Source organism: Schistocerca piceifrons, chromosome 8, assembly GCF_021461385.2.
Source record: "Schistocerca piceifrons isolate TAMUIC-IGC-003096 chromosome 8, iqSchPice1.1, whole genome shotgun sequence".
In the NCBI taxonomy this organism is placed as follows: domain Eukaryota; kingdom Metazoa; phylum Arthropoda; class Insecta; order Orthoptera; family Acrididae; genus Schistocerca; species Schistocerca piceifrons.
Genome location: NC_060145.1, coordinates 244,627,398 through 244,645,637, shown reverse-complemented (window position 1 = coordinate 244,645,637; position 18,240 = coordinate 244,627,398).

The following is an 18,240-nucleotide window of genomic DNA, read 5'->3' as shown; positions in this document are numbered from 1 at the left end:
CCAGGAAACAGGATTTTATGCCAGCAGAGCTACTTTGAGGAGCAACACAACACTCACTTTGGAATGGGTATTGAGTGATGCAAACAAATGGAAAACTTTTATTTGTATCAAGTGACAGAGACGTTGACATATACCAAACACAACCAATGGAAGCACTCACTGTTCAGGAAGCCAAAATCCTGCAGATCTAGGAGCATATCTGCTAGCCACTCTTGATATCTGATTGTGTGGTCCACCATGGCTTTCAGAAGACAAGAAATTCTGGCCACCGACATCCCAGCCCCACTTCCATCAATGCCAGAAGCCAAAACGAGAGCAAATATCACTCTGGTCACCATCGCTGAACCACTACTGGACATAGCAATGTTTAGTTCATATTGGCGAGTACTGCACATAACTGCCTTCGTATTTCGATTTATCAGCACAACAAGAAATAAAAATAGAATCTCTGGCAGTTTGAGTGCTTTGGAACTACAAATTGCACGCAGTTACCTGATCAGAAGAGTTGAAGAGGAACTATTCACTGCTGAACTGCCTGCAGTGCGTAAAGGAGAACAATTGGCGAAGGAGCAAAGACCACTCGATAAATCCCTTTATATCTGATAGCATCCTTCGACTTGGTGGTAGGCTGCTACGTGCTGCACTGTCATACTCAGAGAAGCATCCAGTTATATTGGATGGACGTCACAATTTCACTTATATTCTCATCAGACACGGAACTGCGAGAAGAATTTTGGATTCTGAGACGACGAGAAGCTGTTCGGAGAGTTCTTCATTCTTGCCTTACCATGCAAGATAATGCACAGTCGCTGGCATGAAGAGGTGGAGGCTCCACTACGACTGGACAGAATTCACCCTTTGAGACCATTTGCAGCAACGGGCATCGATTATGCTGGACCATTATATGTGAAATCTGGACATCAAACAAAGAGGTCCTGCATGGTCCTATTCACGTGTGCCACAACGGGCCATTCATATTGAACTTGCCACTAGTATATCCACTGACAGATTTTTTATGGTCATGCAATGCTTTGCAGGACGTAGGAGCCTACCAGCCACTGTCTACTCAGACAATGCTACAACATTCCATGCAGCCAACTCAGAACTGTCAGACCTTTTCAAAACCATGCAGCATACTGACGTACAGCCCTACTGTGACCACCATGGAATCACTTGGTAATTCGTACCACCACGTGTGGCGTGATGGGGAGGTTGGAGGGAACTCATGATAGGCTTTGTCAAGTGCTGCCTGAGGAAAGTTCTTGATCGCTCCCAGGTAGATGAGAGTTTGAACACCACCTTGATCAGCATAGAAGCCACAATAAACTCTTGACTCATCACTCAAGGACAGAGCTATACTGTATTGGTGCCAACCCACTTTCGAAATGGTGGGAAATTAGTAACAATTCTAGTGAGCCAGAGGCAGCAACTAGAAGGGACCTTGCCTAGGAGTTCCAACTTAGACAAAAGGTCAATGAGGACATTCGGCATAGGTGGAAGACCCAATACCACCTGCTGCTGCGACAATACCAAGAGGTGAAGGCTTATCCTTCACAAAAGAAACGGACAGTTTGAGACGTTGTTCTGCTCCAAGAAGACAGAAAACCACGGCACTTGCGGAAGAGGGCTGTAGTGGAAGACGTGCGACACAGCATTGACAATAAAATATGTTGCATCGTCCTCCGACAGCCGGATGGTATGAAGATCTGTTTAACGGTCCAGCTGGTCATCCCCCTTGAGATGAGACAGGGTGGGGAGGAAGTTGTGCTATAATGACTCTTACGTCATTTTTTCGTATTCTGGTAAATCTGTAGATTGTGCTGCCCTCTGCAACGGATATAACTTCTTAACTGTACATGGACATGTGAAAATAAATGTGTGTGAGTAGAAGTTCTACTGTGTTGATCCCATGGTTTTCACTAGTATGTCGCAACAGCCTTGTTTAATTTTCTTTTAGGGCTACAGAAAATTTTGTTCATTGGATGGATGGACTTACACTGTTCATGCTGAATAAAATTATTATTAAATTCAGCTCCACGTCTGCACAAACTACAGCCCGGACCCAACTCCAACTAAAGCCCACACTAAAAATTCCGTCCTTTCTGAAAACATAACTTAAGCGAGAATAGATACCGTGGCTTTTGATTAGATTTCTCCCTTATTTCTGAATGCTTTATCCTAGAGCGAAAAATGTGTGGGACCTGATGTGTATATTTTAAAGTAATTCGAACATGAATTTTGCTGTATGCAAATTATCTCCTACTTTTTATTAACTCTTGTATCGAAGCTCTGTTCAACACATGCTGCGTAAGTCTGCAGCTTCGATTTCCTTCTTTTATGAATTCTTTATATCTGAACATTAAACTGATATATCCAGACTTCTAAGATAATCTCCACTAGAAAATGTGAAAGTTTTGGTACCCATGTGGTCACTCTGACGTTAATTCATCACATAATCACTGGATGAAAGGAGTTGAACTGCATCGCTCTCCTCTAGCTGGGATCATAACTGCAAGTGAGCGCTGATCGTATTCAAACTCCGCAAATATGTTAAGTACCACACAGCAGACAGGTTTCCTTCAATGAAGTCATAAACATCATGTTTGTTGCATTTTCTTTAAATAGCTATAAATTCATTTCATGGGAATTAAAATATCTCTATAGTCACTTGCATCCCAAAGCCCTTGCTCCACTGACAATATTAGTTCCCGTCAGATCACCAAAGTTATGCGCTATCGGACATGGCTGTCACTTAGATGGCTGACCGTCCGGAGGGGTGTTGTTGGCAAACGCGATGCATTCAGCCCTTGTGAAGCCTATTGAAGAACTGCTTGGTCAAGAAGTAACGGTTCCGGTAATGATAGCTAACAACGGTCGAGATAGCGGTGTGCTAACCTCATACCCCTTCAAATCCACGTCGGTGATGCCTGCAGGGTTAGTATGATACGGCGGTCGGTCAGTACCTTGGGCGCTCCGAGGTCTGTTCGGTTGAAGTATACTCGGACACATATTCATTACTGTCAAATATTTATTCATCATCAGTTCGTTGCGTCTATATTCCACATTAGTCCTCGGTGTTCAAAATATACTGAAGGGGAAAAAATTGCAGCACCAAAAAATAATTTCTGGAATACATTTGTCTATGTAATATATGTAGGTAATTCACTCTGAACGACCACAGGTTAATAGTCCGCGCCTGGTAGCTGAGTGGTAGCCGGCACGGTAACTCAGCGTGTTCGGTCGGAGGGTTAGCTGCCCTCTGCAATAAAAAAAACTGAGTTAATGGATCAACTACGAACTGAAACGGGTGTCTTGCGACGTCCGCCCCGAGCAGATACAACGAACAAAAACGAACAAAATGAGATTAATAAAAAAAAAAGTGGTCAGTGCGACAGAATGTCAATCCTAAGGGTCCGGGTTCGATTCCCGGCTGGGTCGGAGATTTTCTTTGCTCAGGGACTGGGTGTTGTGTTGTCCTAATCATCATCATTTCATCCCCATCGACGCGACAAGACTGGCACCTGGCTAACGGTCTACCCGACGGGAGGCCCTAGTCACACGACATTTACATTTTCACAGGTTAATATATCCGCGAGATAAGTCACTACAAATGTGAAATGCTCTTGCGTTAGTACCAGTCTAACCACCAGACTGTTGACTGCAAGCATGCAAATGTGTATGGATTGTGTTGTACAGGTGCCAAATGTCAGTTTGTGGGATGGAATTTCATGCCCATTCCAGTAACACTTAATGCTGTTTGTGGATAATGCTGGAGTTGTTATCCAATGAATTCCCATGTGCGCTAGACTGGAGACAGACTTGCCGATCGAATGGTCCAAAGCAACCTGTCGACACTCTCTAGACCATGTTCGGTCACAACAGCGGTATGTGGGCGATCATTATCCTGTTGGAAAACACCCCCAGTTATGCCGTTCGTGAGTGGCTGCAAAACAAGTCGAAACACCAGACTGGCTCGCGATTTTGTAATTTGGGTGCGTGGGATAGCCACGAGAGTGCTCCTGCTGTCATACAAATCGCACCTCTGACTAAAACTGCAGGTGCAGATCCAGTGTGTCTAGCACACAGACAATTTGGTTGCAGACCGTCAATTGACATCCTTCTTACCAACATATGACAATCAGTGTCACCGAGGCAGTAACAGCTTTCATCAGAAAACGCAACAGACCTCCAGCCTGCTCTCGAACCAGCTCTCTCTTGACACAGAAGTCGCAAATGGCGGTGGTTTTGGGGCAGTATAACTCACGCTACAGGACGTCTCATTCGGAGCTGTCCTTCAAGTAACCTGACTTGTAACAGATCATTGTGTCACTGTGTGCCAACTGCAGCTCAAATTGCAGCTGCAGATGCAGTACAACGCGCCAGAGCCATACGTCGAACGCAATTGTCTCGGTAGTGCAAAGTGGCCGTCCGGAACCTGGTCTTCTTGCAGCCGTACATTCTCTTGACGACTGCTGACAGCAATCATGTACAGTGGCTATATTGCTGGCAAGTTTTTCTGCAATGTTGCAGAAGGAGCACTCAGCTTCTCGTAGCCATATTACACAACCACTTTCAAATTATGTGAGGTGTTGGTAATGGCGTCTTTATCTCCTGAAAGGAATTCTTATCTAACATCAAATTACCATGTCCAATCTCAAAAGTAACTGACGCTCACGAGCATTACAGCGTTTATTTAAAACAAACCCGATTTTCATTCTCATAATGGTGCTCTAGTGCCACTCCAATGCGACTGGTGCGAAATACGAATAAAAATCATCTTTCAAATGTAGAAACACGCCTATCCCCTTTCGTTTATGTCGCACAACTTCTTCTTGATGTTGCATTTCTTTTTTGACCGGTATATTGATCACTTGCAGTTGCAATAGACGAAGTCTTAAGTCATTCATATGACTCGGAAGCAGCGGTGATAATCGTTAAAAAAACGTATTTTTTGCTGACGTGAGATCTTTCCACAAAATCTTCAATCAGAAGCTTTCTCCGCCGAAAGCGAAAATATTTTGTTAATTCCCACACATACACACACAGCGATAAATGATCGTTATAATAAAATAAGAGAAATCGGAACTCGCACAGAAAGGTTTAACTGTTCGTTTTCTGTCGTACTATTCATGGTGGGAATGGTAAAGAAATGGTGTGAAACAGTAATGCGTGTCCCTTTAAGTTCCGAGACTGCAGCCGAATGACGTTGAAGACTCGTCACGACGTTTCGGCGCCGTCCGCTGTGGCCGAGCGGTTCTAGGCGCTCCACTCTGGAACTGCGAGACCGCTACGGTCGCAGGTTCGAATCCTTCCTCGGGCATGGGTGTGTGTGATGTCATTAGGTTAGGTAGGTTTAAGTAGTTCTAAGTTCTAGGAAATGATGACCTCACATGTTAAGTCCCATTGTGCTCAGAGCCATTTGAACCATTTTGACATTTCGGCTGACAACCATTCAGCAATTATCAGGTAAGTGCTTTACACTGGATGCTGTAGGGGCAAGTCGCTAATTTATACCAAATATGCTCATGTGCTTAGATAACAGCTGCATGAGTGTCCTTTGTCGTGTTTAGCATCGTCTTTGAATACTGCTCGGTATGTGGCATTACGACACATGCTTAATGGTGATGCTGCATATACACTCTCTGTCAGAATGCGGAACCACACAGTTAAAATCCATTTTAATAAAAATTACTATCGCTAGAAATCTCAGTAAGCGTAAATTGTTTCCTGTTTCAAGATAATAAATAAATTACCAGTTCCTATACCTTATTCAGTTGAATGTCACCATCATGTGTATAAGATCTTCCACAAAATGTACTTGCTTAGAATACTTAACAGCTGAATTTGAGAACGATCTCATCGGGGCCAAGTTTGCCGTGGCAGAATAGCCCTTCGAATGTTCTGTGGAGATACAATACTCAGCTGTAAAGGGTGATTTTTTCCACCAAGCAGAAACTCCAGTGAATGATCGATTAGAGGATATGGAGCATAAAAGGTCTAATAAACTATTGTCCAGAAGCGCTTGGGTCCCATGCTATAGACCATTTATTCAATCATATTTTGTTTCAGAGACAGCGGTCTAATACGCGCTGTATAAAGCAGCCACAGATGCAGTATGCATGGTTTCCTCCTAGAGGGGGGCACAGGTAACCCTACGTTTTGCCCAACCACCTTCTCCTGCCATCATAATTGGTAATACTGCGTCCGATTCACTTGTTGACTCATAGTGGATGTGTTACAACGTGCCGGCCGAAGTGGCCGAGCGTTTCTAGGCGCTTCAGTCTGGAACCGCGCGACCGCTACGGTCGCAGGTTCGAATCCTGCCTCGGGCATGGATGTGTGTGATGTCCCTCGGTTAGTTAGGTTTAAGTAGTTCTAAGTTCTAGGGGACTGATGACCATAGATGTTAAGTCCCATAGTGCTCAGAGCCATTTTTTTTTTTTGTTACAGCGTTATACACAATGCTTCCGTATTCGAATTGAGAGCTGCTGACATGGTATTTACCTACGGAAAGGCAAATGGCAGAGGGCGACCTGCAGCAAGGTTGTATCAGGAGGCCTATCCCCGCCGACAACAACTACACATTCAATGTCTGCAACAGTGTTTCGCCGTTTGTCTGAGATAGGACCGTTTCAGGAAGCAGGAAATCATGAAGGACGTACCTGAAATGTTCGAACACTAGACTTCAAGGAAAATGTGATTAACAGTGTGGAAGGCGACCGCCGTGTCAGTACCAGGCACTGGGCCCTCCGTTACAGGGTAAGTCAAAAGATCGTGTGGAACATTCTCCATGACAATTGTTACTACACTTATCGCTTACAGCGTGTGCACGGATTACTAGAAACAGACTTTACACATCGGGAGCAGCGTTGTCACTCGTTTCTTAAGACGATTACAGGATTTGTGTCATCAATCCTATTCACAGACCAACTTTACGCAGAGTGGTATCTTCGACTTGCATAGCAGTCATATGTAGGATAGTATGCAAAACCCCCGTGGTATGGTGACAGCGAATCATCAGCATCGTTGCAGCCACCATGTCTGGCCCGGGATAATTGGCGACCATATTTTGGGACCAGTCTTCCTCCCTCTTCGCCTAACAAGCGCGGGTTACTTCGCCTCCTCTTCTGGAAGAAGTGCCATTGAAGATTAGAAGGGTTATGTGGCTGTTACATGATGGTGCTCAATCGTCTCCTCCCTGTTCTTTGGATCGGATGTGGTGGTCCAACTGCACGTCTGAGAGTTCACAGAATCTCAACCCCTGCGATTTCTAGTTATAAGGCCATCTCGAAAGTATCGTGTAGGCAGAGACCATTCCAGATAATGGAGCAGCATCTTCATGCTGCTTTTGTCACTGTTCGGATGCACCGTGACCGTTGCGAACATGGGAGAGAGAACATGAAACGGCCCGTACACGCAAACCTTGAGACACATGGAAACAATTTTCAATACATACTGTAACTGTGGCTGCATGTTGCAGACCACAGTCTCTGTAACGATGTATGAGTGAATAACTGATTCCTAGCATGGAAACAATGCATTTCCGGACATAAGGACATTAGACCTTTTTTCCGTATCCTCTCATCGATCAATCCCTGGAGTTTGTACACGGTGGAAAAAATCACCCTGTAGGTGACTTACTGCGCACATGTCGTGGTATTCTTTGCACATGCCTCTCTCAGAAACTGTTTGATAAAAACTTAGCTACGCACACGAGCTATCTTGAAGGTAAAATGGGATAACTGAATCGTTGTCAGTTGTGGCCGGGTGTCGTTGCCATCTGGCTGCAATGCAAAAAAACAGTTCCTTACATGTTAGTCTTCCTATACTTATCGATATTTGTAAACCAAGCTAAACTTTAAACGTTCATTTTCTCATGAAGTTGTCAATACACATCAAAAAGTGTGGGAGACAAACACGTCCGTTCCCCAGGTTTTGTTAGAATATTTTTAAACTTGGCTCAGAAATATATGAGGCAAGTATGTGTACATAAAGACAGTTTCTCCCTGACCGCCAACTGTAACTCACTGGCGTTTGTGGTGATAGATATTCCTAGCTATCTTGCTATGGGCAAGGGAGTTTGATCGTAGTGAGCGGAAGCGTGTCATTTAGAAATCGAGGCTAGCAGACGAAATACAAGCATGCTTAAAAATGCACTTGAAAATAACGGCGTTAGCGACGAATATGACAGCGAAGATCTCAGGAGGGGTAAGACTGCAAGACTTCCAGAGTCTCCCTAAAAACAGACAATCGAAAGTTCTGGGCAAATAATACTGACAAATGAATTGTGTAACATCGTTGAAACACTTGAACAACTCATAAGCGAAATGTACCAGGATATCGTTGGAAGTTATACCAATGCAGAACGGTTAGGCGAACTTGTTATTCTAGCGACGAAACGTGAAACGACGTCAACAAGGACGTCCATCAGATAATTCCGGGCGCAGGGAAAATTCACGTACCGGTCGATGCCGTGGCTGATGGAAATGAATTTTGAAATTCGTTGAATGTTCCACGAATGCCGCTACACTACCGCAGATTGAATATTTTTCCTGGGAAAACTGAATTTGTCGAAAATGTTAAATAGTACAGCCTGCATGAAACAACTGCAGAGTAGCGTCATAGAAGTTAGTATAATGAGTGACAAAGGAAATCGGAAATCGGTATTTATCTCTAGACTTTGTTTAGTATCAATTGAATTGCTCTTCAGTTTAAGGCGACTGCAATTTCCAGTGGAATTGGCTTACAGCATGAACATAAAGGAAGCACAAGGCCAAACATTCCGATATTGTAGCCTCGATGTAAGGGAATGCTTTTCATATGGGCGGCTTTACGTCTCCTGCTGACGAGTTGGGTCATCTCGCAGTTTGTTCTTTATTGTCCGAACATTAAAAATACACGTTACAATCAGCGCCTAAATGGCAGGTCACTGTAGAAGGAAAACTTTGGCGGAAGAGGCAACCTTTCCTCTCTCAAGTGACGAGGAAGCAACTAAAGATGACCTCCTCAAAGACAAGGTGAATAAACATCAACGAATAAGATACCAATATCATAATGTCATCAAACGACTTACGCAGCTACATAGCATTTTCCTGCGATGAGGATAATAATTACAAAGTTTCTGACTAACGCACCCTGTATGACAGTGAAGAGGATGGTGGAGGAATAGTGTTGGATATGTAACCAGGGAAACAATTTTCATAAGGACTGAGTACATCGTTTGCTAGACTGCTAGATATTCCCGTGACCTCTGGTTGCGACGTGTTACTGTGCAGATGCTTCAAAACACTTACATCGACAGGGCTGCAACTACGCAACTAGGCCTACACGGACAAGAACCAGAAAACAAACAGTAAATGGCTCCAAAGGCCATTTCACTCAGGAGACCAGTGAAATCCAGGCCAGCACTAGGGATCGACCAGTGTTTTCCGTAGATGATGATGATGGTGATGATGATGTTTGGTTTGTGGGGCGATCAGCTGCGCGGTTATCAGCACACGTACAAATTCCCAAACTTTGCTCAGTCCAATCGCGGCACTTTCATGAATGATGATGATAGGATGAGGACAAGACAAACAGCCAGTCTTCTCGAGGCACCCCACCGGGAATCGAACCCGGAACACCGTGCTCGGGAAGCGAGAACACAACCGCGAGACAATGAGCTGCAGACTTTCCCATAGGCTCTGGTCGGGCGCGACGAAGTGGTTGAACAGATCCTACCGTGTCGCCAAATACAATGGGTGTGATGACATGTCGTGTTTATCAAATGCGTATTTTGTACGTGGATGTCACTGCCCAGTAGTGATTCGAGAACAACGAGGAGAAGCACATTAGGTGTGACAAATTCCAGCCTTAAATGAAGAAATTATTTGTTCTGTTGTGACAATCTTTAGCATGTTAGCTTAGTAGAAGGACGTCTGGTTAACATGGTCTAGCGTCATTGGGAAACGACGCATACCTACATACAGATGGTTCTGATTCTATGCAACATTTGGAATTCAAGCCGAAAAATGTCACATCTGATGAAAGACTTCGCGGATGACATATGCGAAGCTCTTGTGGTAAAAATGTCATGAGGAAGAAGTAATCAAACGTTGCCATAGCACCTTGTAAATACAATAGAAAAAGCATCGGACAAAATAAGTATGACAGACTACCAACTGTGGTCCCTGCGGCGTTTGTGGAAGACCACAACGACCTAACACCTTGTATACTCCAGGCAGGATGCAAAAAGGTACAGCAGTTTATGGTGGCCAGAGATGTCGGGCACAGCACAGAAGAGATAGTCAGTTAGGTAGTAATAGTAAATGTTGCAGAAGAGTTGTACTGATCTTTAGCACCACTATCTGCCGTCAGTCGAATGCGCCTTGAAGAGCGGACTCTGGAATCGCTGACTTAACGCCGCAGCTGTCGAACGCCATCCCAGTACCCGTTCAACGCAAGTACAATCTACTCCTTTTTGAAGTACGGGTGACTATTATTGAACTATATGGAAAAAAATCGTAAATTACTTACAAACTTCGGCGTGCACACACTTCATTCAAGCCGTAAACGTCACAACGCCTAGAACCGCTCGGCCACACCGGCCGGCCACTAAAGAAGTCAAAAAGTCTTCTGTACAAGGAATCGGCATTTATTTTTCGTTGTCTTACTTCTCTCAATTCTCAGAAGGTGCTCCATCACCAACATTCACCAAGAGGAAGCGATAGATTTCAATGCTGATGGGGAGGTGGTAGCATCAGTGAAGGCTGTGGCCTCTGCGAAACGAAATGACTTAGGGGTGCTTGGAAAATTTCTTGCACATGTTGGTAGTGGGAACTATAAAGAGGAAAGTTCAAAATGGTTCAAATGGCTCTGAGCACTGTGGGACTTAACTTCTGAGGTCATCAGTCCCCTAGAACGTAGAACTACTTAAACCTAACTAACCTAAGGACATCACACACATCCATGCCCGAGGCAGGATTCGAACCTGCGACCGTAGCTGTCGCGCGGTTCCAGAGTGTAGCGCCTAGAACCGCTCGGCCACTCCGGCCGGCAAAGAGGAAAGAAGAGCCAGAATGAATGCCAGTAATTTTATTACGGCACTTGGGACTAGCTGTGAAGCAAAACCCTAACTTCTTGTTGCTATAAAAACAAAACAAAAAAGCCGTTGGGATACTCTTGGAAATGAGGAGGAAGTACCAGATAATTAAGTGTACACAGGGAGCATGGAAATATTCTTAGACGGAATTTTGATATTTTTTGAGATAATGTGGGAGAACCCTTCTCGGACTATGCTGGATACGTTTGATCAGATCCGGAAACACAGGATCTGCCTAGGTTCCCCCCGAAACGGTTACAGTAGGGCGGCTGCAACCACACACCAACCATCCGACACGTGCACCAGGAGAGTGGTGAGGTATCAGATATCTGGAACCCGAAGTAAACTGTGCCACTGTCACGTCGCCCACGTCAGGCGATAGGCCGTTTCGTTTGAGTGGGCTTCGTTACGTGTCCCGCTCCTTTAGCTGAATAAGTATTTTTCCACTGTTATTTTGATTCCTATTGTTTCAAGGGCAGTCATCCAAAAAATTTTACGGCAATAACATCTTGTTAGTCTTAAGGAGCTCGCCGCATACATTTTATTGTTAAAATAGTGTCGTCATCAACGAGAAATTAGATGCAAAAGGAAAAGTTAAGAAAAAAAGAAATTTTTAGGTTAGATGTCGTACACATCCTGCAAAACTTACGAATTTTAGGGTGAGTTCTTCCATTTCACTAGTATGGGTGACCGTCGTGAACCGCCAGCATATGTTCATATCAAGATCACAAAGATTATGACATAGTTTCATCGCTAAGAACAATAATTTTTCTATTCATTGATATATTGCCAAATACTTTGCTTTGAATAGACACTTACTCAAGAAACCACCAAAATTCATACGTTTTTGATTGGAAAAGAGGGTAAGATGACAGAACGGCACGAACATTACACAAGTTCCCAAACAATACATAATTCAGTCGAAAATGTCGTTGTGAATCCCTAAAACGGCATTTTGCTTTTGATTGCATGAACAGATAGTTGTAGAAGAACTGTGGCGCTTAGTTATATCTACAAGTTAGCTACTCCCTCACGAGGAACACGAAACAGGGTATGATGGACCATGGCAGTTGAAGTGGTGATGACTTGGAAAACCGTGTAAGTCATTTGACGAGAAAAATCATAGCAGAAACGTCTGGTTATCTTTGTCATGTTTTATTAGAGAGGTTAACAGTTGAAGCTCTTACATTTGTTCACTGACTAAATTGATTTCCGCACTTATATTATTCACAGTAGCCCATATCACTTCTTAGCATATGGCTGTGTCAGTATGTCGTAGGAGACTCGCCTACCGACACAGTCATTTTCTAAGAAATAATGTGGGCTACTGAGAACGACATGAATATGGGAATCAGTACAGCTAATGAACAATCGACATGAACTTCTTCTACTGCTAGACTCTGTAGTCAAATTTAGTGTACTCACTGAAACTCTATGGCACGACAGGGCAGACGTGAAGAAAATTCCTTGTCGTACCTGCATACATAAATTGGTAGGGCAACGTGTTCTTCGAAGACAGTAAACGTTGACGGAAGCGATGCAAGCACAACATGACAATGCATGATTTCGCTATAATTGCTTTTTGACTAGTTCCTTCGAAGCAGTCATTTAATTTCGATAAACAGGACACTGTAAAGCTAAAACTTTCATCGTATCACATTTTTGGGGTATCTGCGTGCTTAAATTCCACATCAAAGTGCGAATTACCACCTGTGACAGCGAAAAACATGGCTGAAAAGAAACATTTCATAATACAAAAAACTAAAGTAAGTCAGTTTTATATGTTATTTCAGTAGTTACACTACCTTGGTGGAGGAATCTACGCTAAACCGCTTATAATGAAAATATGCTTTGTTTTCTCTTTGAAGCACAGTAAACTTTGTATGTCGATGCTGATGAGCGTAACGAAACTACCTACTGAGAATTAATTTCTACAAACTGTTAAGTGCTGGTAAAGGTTCTTAAAAGGAGGCTTCTAACATAACGGCATGCTCAGATTGAGGAGAGGGTTCATCTCGCACTAATCGGTTCCAAAGAGCGAGAACATTTACAGACGTGAAGAAATTCACCTTGATCACAGTTCTCAACGTAGTTTAAGATTACTATGGCCAGAAACTCCACAGGCACGTATCGAGACAGCTAAGCGGTAAGCGATACGCGGAGACGTGCAGCTTTCCACAGACAGAGGGAAGCACTTTGCAGGCTTTGAGCTTCGAAGTAATGCAGCTTTCGCTCACTAGATGGCGGAAATACCCGGCTGAGAGCACAACTCTTCTGCCTCTGTGGCTGTGGTCGCAAGACATTGTGGATGCCCTGAATGAGTATGCGGGTAAGGGAATGAATAAACGATAATTTGAGACGTTCAGAAGTCGGCGGCCTGGTAAACGTTCTCAACGCACGAGTCTAGTATTAGACAGCCGTACATCACTCTATGAGAGAAATTCGTAGAGCTAGCCTCAACCTCATGCACTAAATTCCAAATGAATCTCAATAAGAGAATCGCATAACTAAATATTTCATTCTACTATGTAACCATTATTAATATAATTATAAACTATCCGACTAGTGGCAGAACAGCTGTCATCGTCTGCTTTTATCGTTTCCGTCTAACACTAACTGTAAACACACGGACGGAAACACGTAAAATTAACGAATAAAAGAACCAGACTCTCACGACTCATTTCACAAGCGACGAAATAAAAACCGAAGTCAAAAGCTCTCCTCAAAAGAAACCGGAAGGGAGCAGATAGAGTACCAGCACAATTTCATGAATGTATTGCGTATTGGATATACGTATTTTTCTACACGTATGTTATATACGTTACTGAAACTTGCATGGCGAACTAATAACATACCTCACAATGAATTATTCGTCACGGACAATTTTCCCGACAAATTTGTGGAAGGAATTACTTTGCTCGTTCAGAAGGAGACCAGGAATAATAACACTTAAGTTATATTGGTTCCTACGTTTTTCGCGGATTTCAAACTACTAAGACACGCTATATAAACAAGAAAGCGCCCAGTATTATATCATATCCTAGAACCCGATCAAATTATTGCTATAATTATAATGGGAAGGTCTAAGATAAACCGACATGCTAAACCTAACTCGGACATTCAAATCTGGTCATAGCCATTATGGATTTCCAAAATATATGGTTTGGCTCAAAATGGCTCTGAGCACTATGGGACTCAACTGCTTAGGTCATTAGTCCCCTAGAACTTAGAACTAGTTAAACCTAACTAACCTAAGGACATCACAAACATCCATGCCCGAGGCAGGATTCGAACCTGCGACCGTAGTGGTCTTGCGGTTCCAAACTGCAGCGCCTTTAACCACACGGCCACTTCGGCCGGCGATATGGTTTGATTAAGCACAACTACAATGAGTGAATTAGGATTTAGCCACCTCTGCGTAAATGTAACATACTGTGGAACGTAAACTGGAACCTCAATAAATGGCACCCCAACGAAGAATATTCACATCAATGGAGAATATCCTCAGCAAATCGCTTTTTGAATATCAGATGAGTTACTCTACCGAGAATGCTGTTCGCATGCTCACTCACCAAATTTTAAAAGATTTAGATAAGAATAAAATACCGCCGACTGGAATTTTTTGTGACCTTTCTAAGGCATTTGGCCGTGGGATTCACTCAGGAACATTTTTTACTACAACCCATCTCTTCATTTGAATGAATAATCTGGACAGTCCACTGTTAATTTGTCCAGTAGTTTCGTGTGGCGTTCTTGATTATGAAGACGTGATCCTCTTGTAATGCTGTCTCTTCAGGGCTGAGTGAGTTACTTCCCTCCAGCAGACGTGCGAGAAGCAGGTCTCCGCTGACTGAGTGAGATTCTGCGAAAAATCTAGCCGACATGTGCTCTATGGGGTTTAGGTCTGATATTATTCCAACTTGGTCATCCCAAACAAAAGGGAATGTTCTCTTCAAAAGTGCAATTTGTTTGGCTCTATAAGCTGTTGCTCCGTCTTGCATAAGAACAGCGTTGTTTGGATTTGGGAAAAGATCATTCTGGACTGATTGAGCATAGCCAGGAACAATCTTCTCCGTTTGAAGGCTTTTGTTACGGTCGTTTTTGCATCAGACACATGTAATTTAGTTTTTCCAAAGCCATGGATGCTACCGGCCACCATTATCTTCCGTCCTAGCTTTCGACCGTGGGCTATGTTTCACTTGTACGGATTCGCGCATTTTGTTTGTTGGGCTTCAAATAAAGGTCTACTAGAGACTCGCCTGTAAGCAAAACGTGCATCATTTTCCTCTTTCCTGTCTCCTTCGCAGAAACTTTCAGATGTTATTCTTGCACAGAATACCTTACGGTCAACAACACTTATTTCTGATAGCATGGGTTTTGAAGCCTTGACCATAAACATATTTTCCACGGGAATGTCTACGAATAAAGTCCTACTTTTGGTCATTTGTCTTCGCTGGTATTCGTACGAGAAATTGAGATGTTTGGCAACTGCCCGAGTGGTGACAAAAATGTTATTCTTTAATATGTCTTACTTTGTGTTAGCGGTTGGTGTGAGGTTTGTTGGTTGTCTAACTGTGTTACTGTCATTAACGTTACCATATCTTCTATTAGCTCAAAGTCTGACGGTTTTCACATCAACAGCCAATGTTTGATAGTGTTGGTGCTGGACATTCCACTGACATGGAGGCCATGAATCTGGGAACGAACATGCTCACGTTTTGGTCCCATTGTTTAAGGGAGGACGTATGAGAAAACCTACATGGGAACATATAACCTAATGTAACTTCTACTGTTTTAGAGATAACTGAACCAAATTTTCCTCATATTGTCACTATATTAATGTTTTAATGTGGATTTTTTTTGTCAAATGAGAATGTTATCATAGAGTACTATCAAGCGTGTGGAGAAATAGTAAAATACCTGGCGACTGGAGAACAGGAGACATTGTTCCCATCTTCAAGAAAAGCAATAAAAGACTTTGTAAAAACTACAGACGAATAACCCTCATGAGCCATACAGCCAAGATTTTTGAAAGAATTTTACTAAATCGAATAAGTGAAAAGATAGAAAAGGAGCTGAGTGAAGAACAGCATGGGCTTAGGAAAGGAAGAAGCACGATCGACCTGATATTTTCTATCCGTCAACTGATGGAAAAAAGTTAGAGGGTGATAATGGTTTTTATAGACATAGAAAAGGCATATGACTCATTTAACAGGGAAAGACTCAGGGATGAACTGAAGAAGATAGATATAGAAGATGGATACATTAATGTTATAAAGACAATGTACAGAGGCCACAATTGTAGAATTAGAGCACCATTGGGGAACTATGAATACTTCGAAATAAGACAAGGACTTAAGCAAGGAAGTATTCTATCTCCTGCCCTTTTTAATGTTTTGATGGAGGGAATGAATAGGGCAGTTAAAGATATAGTAAAAGAAAAAGACAAAAAGATGATTTTTGCAGATGATATGGTAATATGGGGTGATAAAGAGGTAGATGTACAGTTACAGCTTGATGCGTGGAAGGAAATAATGAAAAGGTATGGATTAAAAATAAATAAAGATAAGAGTGAAGTAATGGTATTTGGAAGGGAGAACGGAATCAATGGAAATATTACCTTGAATGGAGAACCCCTCAAAGTGGTAGAAAGTTTCACTTATTTAGGGAGTGAAATATCTAGGGATGGAAGAATAACTAACGAAATTAATAGGAGGTTACAGAAGGGAGGCAATTTCTACCAAACAATAAAACATCTGATTTGGAATAATGAAGTTTCAGAAAGAGCAAAACTCCTTATGTATAAGAATTATTACATCCCTATTGTCACCTATGGTGGAGAAACATGGACAATGACAGAAAAAGACTGGAGCAGACTGCAAGCAGGGGAAATTAAATTTCTCAGAGCAGTTAAGGGAAAAACAAGAATGGACAGATTAAGGAATGTAGAGATTAGAAAGGACCTCAAACAAAAAAGTATGAGAGAAGAAATTGAAAGAAAGAGATTAAGATGGTATGGGCATGTTAAGAGGATGCATGGGCAGAGACTCCCCAAAATTATGGAAGAACTATAGATGGATGGGAAAAGACCTAGAGGGCGCCCAAGAACACGGTGGAAAATGGGAGTGAGAATATCTGTTGAAAGGAGAGGTGTGACCTGGCAGCAAGTGGAGGAAGATAAGTGGTGGGAGGACCGAGCCAAATGGAGAGGACTCGTCAGCACCCAGACCCGGCAGTAGCTGGAGCGGGATTCGGATATAGATATAGATAGATAGAGAATGTTACTGGATACTGTTAGAACAGATACACTCAAATTAGGAACTTTTTATCAAAGGTTACTTTACTCGTCCTTTCAAAATGTAGCAGGTTAATCTCAGCAGCAGTTTTTTAATATCATCCTCAGAACATGATGTGTACTATACATTGGAAATTTTATTCACAGAAATTTAAATAAATTTGATAGTAATACACTTTGAAGACTTTTGTAGAACAGGAAGTTGTGTTAAAGTAAGTACAAGGTCTGTAGGAAATTTCACCTCCTTATCTGCAGTGGTTCAATGTAAAAATGTTCCGTATACACCTAAAATGAAAGCTGAGCGAAATGGAGAAAAAATATTTCCTTAGCATTTATGCCGGAAACAACTACCTAACTGTTGGCATGACCATACATTTGGTCTTTTTTTGGTCTACATGTAGCTCTTTTCTTCTAGTGTGATCCTTCTGGCATGCACTTTTGGCAACATCCTTTACTGGCAATTCAGAATGTAGTGCGAACTAAACTCAGAAAATTGGAGACAACATTTAAAATGCTACAGAACAATATGGTGGCAAAAAGTCAACATTTTTGACTAATTATACATAGGAAAGACCTGAAAAGACGAACAAAATCAAACCAGAAAACACAGAGAGCAGTATAGAAAGCCAGAAGTTAATTTAAGTAAGCAATGTGTCAGTCCTGTAAATTTCAGAAAATTATACTTCTACAAGACTGTTTTTCTTATCTCACTAATTAAAATGTAGACATAGCATTAATAATTTTTCTGTTCTTTCATTATGTGGAAACATCAGTATATGTAAAGAAATTATTGAAGTACCAATTGCATTAACTTACTAAGTACAGGTGCTTTAAATTTATGAAAATAATCTGCTTAGAAGATGCG